Raw genomic sequence first — 18822 nt, forward strand, 5'->3', positions numbered from 1 at the left:
GGTACACAGGGCTCATGTCGTTTCCGACGCTGAGACGTTTCCAGCTGAGCTGTCCCATCTTAAATTAACGTTTCGTGATAGACGGATTGAACGTGCGTTGCGCTATCGACCAACTGTATTATCGACCAACTGTACATCGAGTGATTGATGATAATTCCGAGTCGACGCCTAAGTCTACTGCCTTTTTGCCTTACGCAGGAAACACTTCTACATCTACATCTATACTCCGCGAGCCACCTTACGGTGTGTGGCGGAGGGTACTTATTGTACCACTATCTGATCCCCCCTTCCCTGTTCCATTCACGAATTGTGCGTGGGAAGAAATTTGCTCTAATTTCTCGGATCTTTTCGTTGTGATCATTACGCGAGATATATGTGGGCGGTAGTAATATGTTGCCCATCTCTTCCCGGAATGTGCTCTCTCGTAATTTCGATAATAAACCTCTCCGTATTGCGTAACGCCTTTCTTGAAGTGTCCGCCACTGGAGCTTGTTCAGCATCTCCGTAACGCTCTCGCGCTGACTAAATGTCCCCATGACGAATCGCGCTCCTTTTCGATGGATCATGTCTATCTCTTCTATTAATCCAACCTGGTAAGGGTCCCATACTGATGAGCAATACTTATGAATCGGACGAACAAGCGTTTTGTAAGCTACTTCTTTCGTCGATGAGTCACATTTTCTTAGAATTCTTCCTATGAATCTCAACCTGGCGCCTGCTTTTCCCACTATTTGTTTTATGTGATCATTCCACTTCAGATCGCTCCGGATAGTAACTCCTAAGTATTTTACGGTCGTTACCGCTTCCAATGATTTACCACCTATGGCATAATCGTACTGGAATGGATTTCTGCCCCTATGTATGCGCATTATATTACATTTATCTACGTTTAGGGAAAGCTGCCAGCTGTCGCACCATGCATTAATCCTCTGCAGGTCCTCCTGGAGTACGTACGAGTCTTCTGATGTTGCTACTTTCTTGTAGACAACCGTGTCATCTGCAAATAGCCTCACGGAGCTACCGATGTTGTCAACTAAGTCATTTATGTATATTGTAAACAATAAAGGTCCTATCACGCTTCCCTGCGGTACTCCCGAAATTACCTCTACATCTGCAGATTTTGAACCGTTAAGAATGACATGTGTTCTTTCTTCTAGGAAATCCTGAATCCAATCACAAACCTGGTCCGATATTCCGTAAGCTCGTATTTTTTTCACTAAACGTAAGTGCGGAACCGTATCAAATGCCTTCCTGAAGTCCAGGAATACGGCATCAATCTGCTCGCCAGTGTCTACGGCACTGTGAATTTCTTGGGCAAATAGGGCGAGCTGAGTTTCACATGATCTCTGTTTGCGGAATCCATGTTGGTTATGATGAAGGAGATTTGTATTATCTAAGAACGTCATAAAACGAGAACACAAAACATGTTCCATTATTCTACAACAGATTGACGTAAGCGAAATAGGCCTATAATTATTCGCATCTGATTTATGACCCTTCTTGAAAATGGGAACGACCTGCGCTTTCTTCCAGTCGCTAGGTACTTTACGTTCTTCCAGCGATCTACGATAAATTGCTGATAGAAAGGGGGCAAGTTCTTTAGCATAATCACTGTAGAATCTTAAGGGTATCTCGTCTGGTCCGGATGCTTTTCCGCTACTAAGTGATAGCAGTTGTTTTTCAATTCCGGTATCGTTTATTTCAATATTTTCCATTTTGGCGTCCGTGCGACGGCTGAAGTCAGGGACCGTGTTACGATTTTCCGCAGTGAAACAGTTTCGGAACACTGAATTTAGTATTTCTGCCTTTCTTCGGTCGTCCTCTGTTTCGGTGCCATCGTGGTCAACGAGTGACTGAATAGGGGATTTAGATCCACTTACCGATTTTACATATGACCAAAACTTTTTAGGGTTCTTGTTTAGATTGTTTGCCAATGTTTTATGTTCGAACAAAATTGGTCGTATTTTACGGAAATACGATGTGAAATGTGTCTTTCGAACTCCATCTCAAATTAGAGCGCTTTTCAGCTCTGTTAAGGACGATCTTGGTCTGCGTAAGGCGGGTGTATATCTCATTTCTTGTAGCTGCGGCCTGACATATATTGGTCAAACTATCAGGACCGTAGAGGACCGATGTACTGAGCATAAACGGCGCACACGATTACAGCAGCCAAATAGATCTGCTATTGAAGAACATTGCTTGGATACTGGCCACACCATGTTATATAATAACACCGAGATAGAGGCATGCACGTCCAGCTATTGGGACAGTGTTATTAAGGAGGCAGTTGAGATTATACTAGCGAGCAACCTCGTTAACAAGGATGGAGGTTTCTGTTTAAACCCTGGATTCCGGCTCTCTCCCTTGTCAAAAAAACAGAGGGACAGAGTCAATGCTACCTCACCTTCGAATTCGTAGTCTCACTATCGATAGCTCTGACTTTGGTCAACTTGGGTAGCACTAGTGTTCAGTATGTGTGTTATCTTTCCTGCGTCAGTCCGAGAGCCGAAGTTTTTAAATCTGCATGTACCTCACCTGACCGTTGCAGTTGCCTTGAGAATGGCGTGGTGCTCTCCCCCCGAAATATCGATGGTCGCTGAAAGTGTTACCTGGCTGAAGTTCCGGAAGTTACTTTTAAAAAAATATTGCTGGTCACGTCTTTCCTGCAACGCCCAGTGGCTTCAGAAAGCAAAGGATTGTGTCCCATTACTAACAAAATGATTTTTAAACAGGAATTTTACAAATCCGTTCGTATAGAGGCCCTGGATTAGCCTAATCAGGTACTCGTTTTATCGATATATATTACCAGGAACAGTGGAACAAAAAAGAACACGAATAAACCGCTATTTAGCAGCTACTCAGAACGCTGCATGCTTGGCGATATGTGTTAGCGTGGGCCGGGGCGTTGATGTCGCTGCTGCCGCACTGCTTAGTCTTCGTGTTTCGCTGTTCCTGTTAATACATACAGATAAAACTAGTATCGATGTAGGATAATCTGGGGACACTATTCGAATGGACACATAAATTTCCGCTTTAAAAATCATTTTCTTTGTAACGGGAAACAAACTGGCGCCTTCAGTCGGCACAGGGCGTTGCATGAAAATGTGATGATCACTATTGGACTGACTCCAACTACGCAGTGCAAAAATAAAATTGGAAATCTCTGCTGAATCACCAGAGAAAATGAGCCTGGTGATTATTAGAAGTGACATCCTGTATAGAGAACAAACGTAATTTCGCGTAAATCCACTATTAGACTTAACTACTACAGTAAATTATCACTTCATTCGACAACAGATATCTAATATCCTACCAAGATATTAGAAAATGTCTTCCTATCATTTCACTTAAAATCATTGTCGGGATTGTATCTGTAATTCGACGATCAAATGAATTTAATAAAAAAGCGGCTTCTTTCGACAACAGGTGTATTTTGTAGCATACCTAATGCCCTACCTGGATATAGGAAAAATTCTTCCGATCATTTCACTTAAAGTCATTGTAGGGATTGTATCTATACCTGGAGAATCAAGTGAATTTAATAAAAAAGCATATGAGAATTCTCCTAACGCTACAGCGACTGTAGAGGGATAGCAATGGCTTCAGCTATTTAATTGCAGTCACTACAAACAATCCTGTTGGGCGAACATCCGCAACTGAGCTTTATACTAGAGGTTGAAAATACCGCTTCAGTTGCAAATTTGTTTTATTATCACGACCGGTTTCGAGCTCTCATAAGCCCATCCTCAGGTGTCGCAATTGTGCTGTGGCCCCCGACCGCCGTGGTGGACGTGCACTAGGCGCAGTTTGCTACCGATCGCGATAATAAAAGAAATTTACAACTGAAGCGGTATTTTCAACTTCTATAATTACATTCCTTCATATACTCATTCCTTGTAATTCTTAGATTAGGGATTATCTTTTGTTACGTGGACTGAATAAACGTTTACTTCAGTAGTGTAGCTGCTGTTAGAAATTGTATTAATATTTCAGTACACTGCATTTCCATGAGAATACTGTCAGTCATATCCATTCCCTGCCAGTCGCATTTTCCGCTGTAGATTTCAGACTAATCGTGATTGATCTGCAATCTATGTTGCTTGCAGCAGTTAGTAGACTTGCTTTCCTTACGGAGTAAGTTTTGCAGCTGTTCATATGATCATCTGTGATAATCTGTGTTTATTTTCCACTTTTATCATGTTACGTGATAAATATATACTCCATCCTTGGGTAAGGTGTACGAACTCCACTTCAACGTTGATTCTATAATTACTACTGACATATTTTCCATAATCGTTATTCTGGAAGGCTTTTTCTTTCGTGATTAATTGTTGACGACATCTCTGTGAGCAACTTCAAAATTTAACTCAACAAAATTGGAAGAGCCGACTGTGGGCACTATCGGCTGGTTGTGTTTGGTATTCTTTACCCTGAAGCTGTTACCTTGTCTACTCAGTTGAGCTACCTTCATTCGTTGACTTAACCCTCGAATTGTATAGATCACGCGCCAATTTCTCCACAACTGCCGATGTGGGTACCAACTAACAGTAGCAGTTTCTCTTTATAGAAATGATTTTGATTAGTTTTTGTCTTACGTGCTTCTGCGAAGAAGTGATTCGAGCCTATTTGCCTTACTGTGCTGACTTGTGCACCGTAACTTATTTTCCGTTTTTGCGTAGGTATTACTACATTTAAAATTGTCTGAGCTGACATTCTAATACACAATATTCAATATCCTCTCAGCCAACAGTGTGTATCATTACATGCATTTCCACCGCTCACAGATTCTTAATAAAAGCCTTACAGACTTCAAGTTCTTCAACAGAGTGAGTCTTACGCTACTGTATTAATTACGACACAGGGAATATGCAGCAATGGAAAGTTACCCTCTACGGTGCAAAGATCTTTGGGCAGTTCTGCATTCAGCACTGACTGCCAACGGCAACTACACGGTACACAATTCACGAAGCAGGCAGCACAACTTTCAGACATCATTCATGATATTGTCAGGGGATGGGCCGAAAGTGAAATTAACGTAAATTTTCCAAATTATATTTAACCGAAAGCAGTGTATCACTTATTAATGTTCTAGCGATTACGTTTCTATAGTTCCCATATGAATAGTCTCACAGCTGAAAGGCTCCGTTAGTGTGAAGCTATAAGGAACTAAAGTAAAATCAGACTATAATAACTCGAGTAAATACGTAGAGGCTCTGCTCTTCGCTCCTTCTTTTAACCGTTAATTGTTGGTTTGGATTCTGTCTGTCGTACACGTACTGCAAGTACAAATTCTCATTTTCGCATCCTTGGCAAAGCATCAGCAGCACTTTACTGTCATCTTTGTGAGAAGGTGGTCGTGACTCTTTAACGACAATGGTACGAGTGCTCATTGAAGTTGTGGTGTTACACTGTCCAACTGTATTGCGTGACGTTAGTGATGACGTTCTAAATACAGCGCTGACAAGGAAAGATATCGTGGGGGCGTTGGCACTTCATATGAGCTACAGCCCTAATTACGCACTATTAATTTCATCTCGCTCCGCAATCTAGCATACACTATGCACTGATGAGCGACCAGGGAGACCTTCACTGCTACATCGCCAGACGTTTCCCTCAAGAAGTGACAGAGGATGGAGCCAAAAGCTCCTTATAGTTCATGAGAAACACCTGTTAATCTGTAAATCTAATATACGAAGCACCTATGTCATTAGCACCAAGCAGGCACATACGCTGTTGAAGATGTTGAGTCCCACTAAAATTTTTCGTTAAATGGGAAATAGAATGACAAATGAGTAAAGGTGCAAAAAAATTGACAAATATGAACTGCGTTGTGAATTGAACATCTGCTACGTAATGACATGACGCATTCATTTCCAAATGAGGTCATCATTTTTGTTACTTTACAGATAGGGAGTGCAATGCAATACCGAAAGACAGTTTTATTCACCACCAACGTTAACGATCTCATATGCATAGCGATTTAATGATTATTTCGGTATTGCTAATGCAATTTGCATATTGTTGCTATGAAAAAGTACACATAAGCTTCTGTCTGCGAGAGCAAACACAACTGTCAGAACAGTTCAAACATCGTTCATGCAGTCATCAGGAGAGGGGCTGAAGGTCAAACTAACACTTTTTCCGAAACCACGTCTAGCCCAAAACAGAGTATATAATTTAACTGCAAAGTGGGCAATGCCTGAAGTGTTATATTTAATACTATACATTGGTTATGGTATATGAGTCATCTGTGAGAATATATTACCGTAGCAAGCAAATGTGAAGGATAGTGAGAGCAGGTGATATGCCTCACAGACTTCTCACAGAAATGAAAACAACAAATAAACGATTACAACGAAGAAATTCAAGCGTCAAAACTTCGAAATCGGAACGCAAGAGGCATAACATGCGGTAGGTCTGGAGGTCCCTTTGTTACAGGTCGATGTTGCAAACGGACGTTGCGTGTACAGCGGAGAGGGAGATGTGAACCCGGATCTTCCCTCTTGTAGTCCAACACCGTGACCACATGGCCACGGAGCCATTGCCGTTCGTAGTCGCTCGGTGTTGCACATGTTGATCTTGGATCGTTCACTATTTCTATTTTGCTTCATTATTCCACAGTTCAATACACCTTCTTCCTGTTTTCTCGCTTGATCTGTGTTCAGTATCTAACGGGCTGTCCAATGGGCCATCTTTAAATCTGAGGGGGCTCGCCGGGTTAGCCGAGCGGTCTAACGAAGTGAGAAGGAGTGAGAAGGAGTGCTTGGTCCCCGGTACGAATCCGCCCGGCGGACTTGTGTCGAGGTCCGGTAAGCCGGCCAGTCTGTGGATGGTTTTTAGGCGGTTTTCCATCAGCCTCGGCGAATGCGGGCTGGTTCCCCCTATTCCACATCAGCTACACTATGTCGGCGATTGCTATGCAAACAAGTTCTCCACGTACACGTACACCACCATTACTCTACCACGCAAACATAGGTATTATACTCGTCTAGTGTGAGACGTTCCCTGGGGGCTCCACCGGGGGACGGAATCGGTGTGGGGCGGCCGAGGGGTGAAATGGACTACGATGGTCGTCGTGGGGTTGTGGACCACTATGACTGCGGCGGGGAGGGAGCCTCTCCGTGTTTTCTAGGTCCCCGCTTCACATACAACACACACAATACAAATGAGGGGGTGTGCGATGGGGAGTTTCTCTTGTAACAATACATTTGACTGTAACAAGTCGTTTTACACCTTCTGCGTGCTGACAAATGAAAAATAAAGATGTAAATATCACTTCTGTAATGGCGTAAACTCTTGTCCGTTACACTCCGAGAAATTTCGAATATATTTCCTTCAAACCTTCACAGTGCAATGTCGGCAGGAGCTAAAGTAAAATTTTTGATGTTTCCTCAGCCGCATATTTACACATCGAATTTGCAATTTTCCACGCAATACGTTATCAGTGTAAATAATACTAGTCAACGGTGCTTGATTCACACATTGTTTTGCCTGTTTTAGCATTGCTTTTGCACGTTTCGTAATTTTGTTGTTTTTGCACCTCTTTTGGCAGGTAGTGTTTTTACATATGAGATGTCACTTTAAACATTGCCCACGCTGCAGTTACATCATGCACTGCTGTTGGCAAAATACATCTCAAAATCAGTTTAAAAAGACATCTCCTATGAATGGCATCAGTTCTAATAATCTGACTTAATTATGCAAAAATGACAACAGAGTTCATTCTTGTGATAACTACATTTATTCTGCACGCAACTGACGGGAAAATTTTACCGTGTGCTATGCAACTGAAATGAATGTCACTACACGGAGTCTATATGTTGGTTAAGTAATCCCCTCTCACTGTTTTGAAATATACCGGCCATAAGTTATTTGAGTAAATAGAGGCTACAATCTAATTTCCATATACTTGAAATGGGTGAGCGCCATCACAAGACTGGCAAGGAAAAGATGCCTTTGTAATCGCATTACACAGATGGCAGGACAAACGATAGCAAATTACTTCTATTGTCTAAAAAAATAGAAATTAAGAAAAAGTGACACCTACAAATTGTGTGGCAATTCAGTCACTCTCGATGGTCGTCGATGATCGAGCTGAATTATCTTACTAAAGTTCATTCAATATTACTAGTAATTCTGATGAAATATTCTGAACAATTTGTGTGTAATATGTGAGACTGAGTTTGCAAATTTAAGTTTTCAGCTGCAAAAATATTATTTTATTAGCCAATAACAATGTCTCCGATCGTTTACTTTTTAGGAAACCTGCTTCGTTCTGCAGCAATAAGAGAATGTTCACATTCTAGATGCCTCAATAACTGTGTCCTATTACAACTGCAGCCATAGGTTCAAGTCCCACAGAAAGGTATACTGTTGTTTCCCTCTTCCTCTACTATAAATGAAAGCGACTGCTACAAATTCAACAAATGGGATCTTCTAAAACTCTTGAGTTAGTACTGCAGGGAAGTGTGGGTAAAAACTGTAGCTTTTCACAACTCTTGGATGACCTATTGAGATGGCCTACTTCACTAATTATTACTATGTTAATGTATATAACTCTGTTGCCGTATTTGTCCCTTATTTTCACTACTTTTTTCTACGGGGGACTTGGAAGAATCGAAACATCGCATGTTCGCTATGGGGAATATTCATATTTACCTAGTATTTGCCCTTGGAGCAATTGTATAGCATCCTCTCAGAAAAGGTGTCAAGGAAGGAATAGTGTTTTGGATTGGCAAGAGAGCCAACCCACTATGAGAGGAAGCCGAAAGGGACGCGTTTCAGCTCACGCAGGCTGGCGTGAGGTCTGGAACAGGTCAAGGAAATGAGACTAGCAAAAAAGGACGTAGCTGTGGAATACTTAACTTTAATCCATAAATGGTGAACATCGCTCTTGACGGTACATGTTTTACAGCATCAATAGTAACTGGTAATGGCGCCTTGCCAGGTCGTAGCAAATGACGTAACTGAAGGCTATGCTAACTATCGTCTCGGCAAATGAGAGCGTATTTTGTCAGTGAACCATCGCTAGCAAAGTCGGCTGTACAACTGGGGAGAGTGCTAGGAAGTCTCTAGACCTGCCGTGTGGCGGCGCTCGGTCTGCAATCACTGATAGTGGCGACACGCGGGTCCGACGTATACTAACGGACCGCGGCCGATTTAAAGGCTACCACCTAGCAAGTGTGGTGTCTGGCGGTGACACCACAGATAGTTAACTAGATATGAACCTGCATTCAGTGTCACACGTTATGAGACATCAACAGTGGGTGTGGATGCAGAGAGTAGGTGTGAACGATACCGTGGTCGATTGGAGTACTTGTGTTTCGTCCGCACAACTTGTGGGAGTCTGGTGCGAAAGAAATTGAATCATTGGAGTAGGATGCAAGCATAGGGCACTTTTCAGCGATTAATTGGCATACAATGGGTCTTTTGTGTGCAGGGTGCAGTAGTGTTGATGCTATTGACCCACGAATAAGAAACTATTTCATAGGCAACTCTGGGCTGTAAACCTGTTTAGTGGCACTTAGGTATTATGAATAAGCAGCATATGAGCATATGGATAGTTTCTCCACATTGTAGAACTTCTGACCACCTGTACTGTCACACTACAGCTCGATAAATCTCATCTGAATATTATGGTAGCCTAGAAGTGTCATTCATAGGAAAACGTCAGGAGCCTAGTTCATAACGCTCTGCGCAGGCACTTCGTATCAGCATTAAGCTCAGCTTGGCAAAGCCGTTGTAATTTGGGGTTCTCTCTCTGTCTTAAGCGTACTGCACATTGAAAAGCTCTTCAGTATAGCCACTTTTCGCTTTTATTGCCAAAGCACCTACAGCAGATACATCCTAATGTATCTATTGGACGACACTTGGTATTCTTTCAATATTTATTGACTGGATGACAGTTTTCCTTGAGGATGACATATTATAGATATTACTGTCAGCGATTTGTGTTCCTTGTTCCATATTCTAATAACAGCTGGTTCTCTTTTGGTTTTAGCAGAAGCTGGAACCGATTATCCGCTGCATACATTCACTAGTTTCTTTTCCAAGAGCTGTTTGAGCCTGTATTTTCAGTCATATCACATGGTTTTCTGCTCACTAACCTCTCTTGATTTAGAACTGAATCTTATCCATAGCAACTTTTGCAATCAATGCTGTGCTGACATATATGATGGGTACCTCAGCAGTCGACAACCAAGTCTTTGAGAAGCAACCACGGAGTCGCTTTTTAGCCAGCTTAAGGAACTCAGTTGCTAGTATTATTCCTTGTGCTGATACCACTGGATATTGTAAAGAATGCAGGATATGTTCGGCAACTCTGTGACCGACAATTAACTTCCTGGATGACACAGTTTTATCATGCTAAGTTCACTTCATACGTTCGTGTGATTTTATTGAATAATCTTTGTGATTTTCACTTAAGGTGTGACATAAGGTTATCAACTGAAGGCGTTGAATCCATTAAAGCCGTCTTTTATGTTAGATTTATCTGTCCTAGGGAACAGAAGACATACGAATACCGCAGCTAAGCAGTAGTTTTGAGTTAATGTGGTTGCCTGGAAAGAGAAGATAGCTTTGGCTCGTGTTGCTATCTTGTAGGTGACCAGATTTGTAGCCATTCTGTAACAGTGATACAACCAGCAAGATCGAAAATCAGTACAGAAATTGTAACAAAAATCATCGAAAGTCATCTTGCTACTTCCAATATATCATTGTTTAAGCGCAAAAAATTTCTGATACCGCACACTTGATAATGCCTCTTTCCATTACTGGCAACATAATTTTGGGTTTAGTGAATACACAGTTTTCTTGACGAGCTGTCACATTTCCACACCACATAAGTAATGCATGATGCGGGACGGCAAGTAAGCACTAACTGTTTCGAAGTTCTAAGTGAGTAATATCTCAGTAATTGGTTCTGATAGACACATGCTCATGTTACGGATACTTTATGCTTTATTACAATAGACATTCGTAGGAAGGTTATCATGGTTAGCTGTATTTAATTTATATTATTACTGTGCATATTTTAATAGCGCTTTACGTTACTTTATTGAACACAGGCAAATTTCAGATGGGAAATTTGACATCAACAGTATATTCTCTCACATTACCGATAACAATGTGACAAGGTCCTAGGAGCTTATTGATTTCACACCTGCAGAAATATATAGGTTCTGAGCTGTAGATGCTATCAAATCAGGTTTGAAGTGCATATTCGTCAGGAAAGGGATTTCCTTTAAGGTTGTTCAATAACAAACAGGGAATGTAAACATTTCAGAGCATATGACCCGAAGAATAATAAACTCCTGGATGGCTATTTTTCTGAAATCTGCAGAGGGTGTTATAGTTTATTACTTAAACACGACGCAGTTTCATCAGATTCGTTTCGTACATTGTGACCGAATGGTGTGTTAGTTGTTGTTGACGACAAATACCACCTACAATGGACACATCACAGTGTAGGAGTTCGTAGTAGCACAATACCATTTTTGAGCTGCCAGATGCAAACTATTAAGTTCACATTGACTTTTGCTCGAGTATATGTCTTTTGTTAGGGCTCAGTTACTAATTTCTTATTATGAAAGACCTCATAGATCTTCAACATTAACAGCATTACATAGGAATGCTCAACAGGTGAACTGATGATATTCAATTTAAAATGCATTAATAGTCACACCTTTGGATTTTTGCTTTGAATTAGAGCATGCAGTATTCCTACAAACGACTTCTGAACAATGATTATTGCATGAAAATGTCGCACGATGGTTAAATGGTAGCATTTCACCACATATGCCAGTTATTAAGACTTCCTAAATGTGGAAAACCATTCACATCACACCGATCTTTCTCGAAACAAGAAAATGATTTTCTGATGTGTTTTGCTCAAAATCACAGGCCCCCATTCACTATACATAGGTTTCCACCTGCCTCTGTGCATTCATCCCTCTATTAAACCCAAAGCGGACTATTTGTCACAAATATTAATCCTTTTTACTCTTATGACAATACTCAACCGACATTCATCGGGCTCAAATATTGAACATCTAATATGTAATGCATTATTAAAACTAGAACTTCAAGTAAGGAAGTTAGATTTGGCAAATACGCTTATAGCCACGACACATTCACCTGGTCGGACGACGTCTGAAGTCAGGCGGCTGGTGGCGTGTTTGTGATAGCCGGTTGCTGATGGTTGCTTCAGTGCTAGAAAATTCTCGAGTATAAACAATTCTGATCTTCACGCATCCATGTACTGTTTCTGGTCTGGTGCTGGTGTGTTAAAGGTCCCATCAAATTGATAACCGTATGAAGCAGCAGAAATTCTGATTGAAATCCGTATGAAGAAGTGTGTTCGAAACCACATGTTCATGTCTACGTTATGCGAAAGGTACCTCTAGACAAGATGCAAATACAGGACTGCAACCGCTCGAGACAACGCGTCCTTTAGACATTTCCGCATGTTACAGTGATGTCAAATCGTGTATCTCTCTGAGGGGCTGCCGGTTTTGTGGGGCGCCTTAAGTGAACCACTTCTACTTAGTCTCTGCGGCAGCTGCCCGGATGTCGGTTTTATGTCGACCACTTCACCTGCACTGTGAGCAGAATTCAAAATCTATCATATTTTAAAAAAATCAATTCCTTGCGTCAACCTCACAACTTTGTTTCCAAAAGCGAAAATCAAATGGACACTGCTCACTGTTAAACAAGAAACAAATACTCACTTTTCCACGCAGATGCTATTCTGTCTCTTTTAGTTTCCCTGTTAGTCACCCCACCGTCCAGACTCTCCCTACTACATGTGCACTTCTATGGTCTTGTCACCCTATTTAGTCTCCTTCATCCATTACCTTCGGTACCCACAGTTTATATGCACTTGACTGTAGTTTATTTTTACCTTTCTACCACTCACCAGTGTTAATAATGTACTTTTATTTATGGCCATTTATTGTTTTTACATTTTCTGTCATTATAATGTCTATGGGCTGGTTTGCACATCAGATGTGCTTTTATGACTTGTGTATTATAGTCAACATAACGTAAAACGTGAAAAATGCCTTCTTGGGTGTGAGATAGGACCATGTGGCACTAATGTTGATCGAATAAATTAACTGATATGTAGTGTATGTAATAAAACTATACAATCAATTGATATGAAATCTGTGATATAACATAATAAATTGTTCTGAGGCACAGGAATAATTTATCATCTTTATAAAACTATGGCAGTTCCAGCTTTACTCTAGATTTATTAAACATGTACATCCCTATAGCTAATTGAAAATTTAATTCTTCAGAAAATGTAGTTTCTTAAATGTAAGTAACTTCACAAGGTGTGGTCAAAAAGTGAATGTGGTTCTAAACTGGATCCCACGTAAATATATGGAAGGACTGTGGAAAGAAGACAACCTAAAGCAATTGAACCAGTGGAACAAGACTGATCTAGCTGATCTTGGAGGAGCATTGCACAAATATGCATCCACATCCAAAATTTTGGATTTTTGTGGTTTCCATATATCATTTAATACTGTATTCGGTGTGATCCCTCCGAACAGGTCTTAGTCGATTTCGCATCACCCGCCAATCCAGTTAGAGCTTGTACTTCATCCATAATAATCTAGTTAGGAAAAGTGATGTGGGCAATTATGGTAAGTGGTGACTTACGAATGCAGTAGATGATGAGTAACCGCAGTTGGAAATCAATTATTGCACATTTTCCGAAGTCTTTTCCTAAATTATGATCATCTATTCAGTTTTTCTGTTCTCTTTTCTACTCCTTAATTGATTATGAATATCAACTCAGTGCTAACAATTTTGTCGCCTCTATTTAAGGTGTTACCTTAATCATTTCTTGAATTCCATGAGAGAAGCTAAGTCCATGAGAATTATCACATCATTATCAGTTTCCTTTACCTTATGTTTAATCAAAAAAGGTTCAGGATTGGATTGACAAAAATACAAAGTAAAGTTTACTTCAGGTTCTGCACATAATCTTCTTTCACTTGAGTACAATGCACAAAACTATTATACAGCCATGTAAAGCAGACAAGCCCTTCTTTTGGATGTCGTTCAAGTTGATTGTCATATTGGATTGACGTCGGTTATTGTCTTCAAAGAGTTGGCCGTTCATATAAGTATCTGTACTTTTTCGTTTCGTGGCAGTTTAGCATAGATAATACCAGGTCTCATCGCCCATGAAAATAACTGTCTGCATGTTGCCTTTCGGTTCAGTCTGACTGATTTCCACGCGTTTCAAAAGGGAATCGAGGTGTGCGGGACGAAGTGCAGCAGGCTGTGTCGTGCTGCTACCAATGGCACCAGGGTCGGTCGTCAGCTGCCATAGCAAAATGCCGTTTTAGTGACCTAACGAACGTGTTCTGCGTACGTCCCACATTGATTTCTGCAGTGATTTCACACAGTGCTGTTAGCATTGACAGCTGTACACAAACGCCACTGCTTTCTGTTGTTAAGTGAAGGCCGTCGGCCACTGCGTTATCTGGTGTCCAAACAAATGCTACAGAAGTAATTCCAGAAGCCATGTTTGAGTGTTGCGTTACGTTTACAACTTGAAATTGGCTTTATCACAGGCAGTATCATGTATGAGTGTGTCTATAGTGTTTTTCTGCTCATCTTAGTGGTTCTGTAACATTTTCTGCACATTCGTTGAAAAGAAATAACTTATTGTATACTATAGCGAAGAAGAGGTTTCCGAGACTGAACCAACAATATGGAGTTACTCAAGTCGCTTGGTACTAACTGCAGCTGATCAGGGGGTTGAACTTGAAGTTTTGTATCCGTACGTTTTGAAAAATCCACAAAATTGGGACACGGAAGCACATGGATTTCTCATGGTGTTAGGGAATTTCCAATTTAACTTTCTCTTGTGTCTGTTTGCAGAAGTATTTTCACTGACATATGTACAGACAGAATCATTAAATATAGAATTTTGTTGCAGAGAAGAGGGAGACTTCAAAGAAAATCTGCGCACTAAAGATAGAACGGCTTTGACCATATATGGTGCAAGGCTGAGACCATATGTGATAATCCAAGGAAGAAAAAAAAGAAAAGTACACCGAAGAGACTGTAAAAACATACTACAGAAGGATGTACCTTGAGATATTATACGTTCTTACTGTGCAGTTGTCCGCCGCTGGTCGGTGAGTTGTCAGCGAGACGGAATGTCATACCTAACGGCCCGGGTTCGATTCTCGGCTGGATAGGAGATTTTCTCCTTTCAGGCACTGCGTGTTGTGTTATCCTTATCACTATCATGTCATCCCCAACGATACGCAAGTCGCCGAAGTGGCGTCAACTCGAAAGATTGGCACCAGGCGAACGGTCTACCCGATGAAAGGCCCTAGAGATACGGCATTTCCATTTACCGTGCAGTTAAGTCAGATTTTTTCCGCTGCCTGACAGTTTATTTAAATGTTCGACTCAAAGAAATTCTCAAGCCTCGAAGATGTGTTACCCAAGGAAGCGCCTGAAGCATTAAGGGCAATATATGGGGAGTTTTCTGATATTGTTAAATTATAGTCTGAAGATTTCAATTAGATTACATCATGGTCAGACAGAGATTCCGAAATCAGATACTGGATTGTAAGACGTACCCAGGAGCAGATATAGACTCAGATCACAATATAGTAGTGATGAAGAGTAGGCTGAAGTTCAAGACATCAGTCAGGAAGAATCATTGCGCAAAGAAGTGGGATACGGAAGTACTAAGGAATGACGAGATACGTTTGAAGTTCTCTAGCGCTATAGATACAGCAATAAGGAATAGCGCAGTAGGCAGTACAGTTGAAGAGGAATGGACATCTCTAAAAAGGGCCATCACAGAAGTTGGGAAGGAAAACATAGGAACAAAGAGAGTAGCTGCGAAGAAACCATGGGTACCAGAAGAAATACTTCAGTTGATTGATGAAAGGAGGAAGTACAAACACGTTCCGGGAAAATCAGGAATACAGAAATACAAGTCGCTGAGGAATGAAATAAATAGGAAGTGCAGGGAAGCTAAGACGAAATGGCTGCAGGAAAAATGTGAAGACATCGGAAAAGATATGATTGTCGGAAGGACAGACTCAGCATACAGGAAAGTCAAAACAACCTTTGGTGACATTAAAAGCAACGGTGGTAACATTAACAGTGCAACGGGAATTCCACTGTTAAATGCAGAGGAGAGAGCAGATAGGTGGAAAGAATACATTGAAAGCCTCTGTGAGGGTGAAGATTTGTCTAATGTGATAGAAGAAGAAACAGGAGTCGATTTAGAAGAGACAGGGGATCCAGTATTAGAATCGGAATTTAAAAGAGCTTTGGAGGACTTACGGTCCAATAAGGCAGAAGGGATAGATAACATTCCATCAGAATTTCTAACATCATTGGGGGAAGTGGCAGCAAAACGACTATTCACGTTGGTGTGTAGAACATATGAGTCTGGCGACATACCATCTGACTTTCGGAAAAGCATCATCCACGCAATTCCGAAGACTGCAAGAGCTGACAAGTGCGAGAATTATCGCACAATCAGCTTAACAGCTCATGCATCGAAGCTGCTTACAAGAATAATATACATAAGAATGGAAAAGAGAATTGAGAATGCGCTAGGTGACGATTAGTTTGGCATTAGGAAAAGTAAAGGGACGAGAGAGGCAATTCTGACGTTACGGTCAATAATGGAAGCAAGGCTAAAGAAAAATCAAGACACTTTCATAGGGTTTGTCGACCTGGAAAAAGCGTTCGACAATATAAAATGGTGCAAGCTGTTCGAGATTCTGAAAAAAGTAGAGGTAAGCTATAGGGAGAGACGGGTCATATACAATATGTACGACAACCAAGAGGGAATAACAAGAGTGGACGATCAAAAACGAAGTGCTCGTATTAAGAAGGGTGTAAGACAAGGCTGTAGCCTTTCGCCCCTACTCTTCAATCTGTACATCGAGGAAGCAATGATGGAAATAAAAGAAAGGTTCAGGAGTGGAATTAAAATACAAGGTGAAAGGATATCAATGATACGATTCGCTGATGACATTACTATCCTGAGTGAAAGTGAAGAAGAATTAAATGTGTAAGTAGGCTGTTAAGTTTTCTTACTGTATGAAAATCACTGGCTGTGCTGTGTGCAGTCTGTGGCTAGTTTGCATTGTTGTCTGTGCAGTCTGTGGCTAGTTTGCATTGTTGTCTGCCATTGTAGTGTTGGGCAGCGGCAGCTGGATGTGAACAGCGCGTAGCGTTGCGCACTTGGAGGTGAGCCTTCTAGTCGTTACGTAAACGTGCAACTAACAAGCAAGAATGTACACATACAATAACACTGTGTCGTCTGTTCACAATAACTATGCATTCGTAATTTCTGTTTAAATAAGTTCTCTTGGTTCTTGACTGGATATTTAACTTCAAACATTGTTGCAAATTAACAGATTCGAAGTCTGACAAAGCATACTAGTAATGTAAAGTGAAAAGTTATATGGCAAAGACAAAGTTAAAAAGCAGATTATCTTTCAATAAACGGTTTTACATTTGAAATGTGGTACAATCTTTTACTCTTCAAAGTACTCAGAGTTTCAGCTTGAACGCAATTATCATGCAGTATACGTCGGTAAAGAATACTCAAGGTTAGCTTCTATGTTATTTTTCTCTGAGCCAGCCGGCGCACGTGGGTGCCTGCGGCGAGAGTCATTGTCTGTCTCTCTGTTGGCGCGCGTTGTTATTGGGATTAGGAGACCTAACTTCTACTTCGCCTTGGCGAGAGGGCCCAGCTCTGTTAGAATCCCGCCAGTTCTGATGCAATTCAGGTCTGTCGTTACGATCATATCGTCTGTCGTCATGTCGGTAGATTCCATAGTTCCTTTCTTGTCGGTCACGTGGTGGAGAATTTCTCCATGAATCGTAACTGCGCGCTGGACCGTTGCATCTGAAGTTATTCTGTCTCCCTTGATAATAATTATTTTGGTTCCCATATCGCCTGTTTCTCTGGTTCTCTCTGTGATAGTCATTACCGCGGAAAGGTGATCTTTTCCCTGTAATTATTACTACTCTGCCAACGGTTGTCATACGGGTGGTGTCTGTTTTGGTCACGATTTGCGTTGTAAGAATAGACTTGTCGTGTCCAGTTATTGTTTCTGTCGTCACGGAATTGTGACGGATGTGACCTGTAGTGATTGTTTTCCTGTTTTTGCATCCCGCGACTGTCTGTGTCAATTTCTAATTCTTGTAACAGTCCCTGAAAAGCTTCAATGTCCTCTTTGCAACGTACTGCTAAAATAATATGTCGCAAATGTCCAGGCAGTTTGATTAAGCAAATGTGGATGAGTTCTGAGGGGCTGTATGGGTTTGACAGGTACTGATTCTTGTGCAACATGTCTTCAAAATATTTCACAAGACTGGAAAATTCAGATTGTTCGAAATGTTTCATCATTATGATGCTATGTTTTACTCGGTCTTGTGTAGGTTGAGACCAATATGCTGAGAGGAAGGCATGATAAAAATCTCCTTCACTGTGACAATCGTGAATGACCGATCGCATTCTTTCAGCTGGTTCATTCTCTAAGTAGCCACACATAAATTCTAATCTGTGCTCTAACGACCAGTTGGGAGGAAAACAATGAGAGAATTGATGGAGCCAGAATTCTTAAATGATTTGAACTTACGTGTAGTAATGAACAGCTTATAGTCAAAATCATCATGTCGGGGAGTCGCATGTCGGTCATTGTTACGTCGTTTCGGCGGTTCCATCTCAAAATTCGGTGTGCCTTGCCAATTTCTTTCATAATTTCCGAAGTGCCCTGAGTTATTATTTTGTGGCTGTTCCGTACTTCTATG

Source organism: Schistocerca serialis, chromosome 9 (assembly GCF_023864345.2).
Source record: "Schistocerca serialis cubense isolate TAMUIC-IGC-003099 chromosome 9, iqSchSeri2.2, whole genome shotgun sequence".
In the NCBI taxonomy this organism is placed as follows: Eukaryota; Metazoa; Arthropoda; class Insecta; order Orthoptera; family Acrididae; genus Schistocerca; species Schistocerca serialis.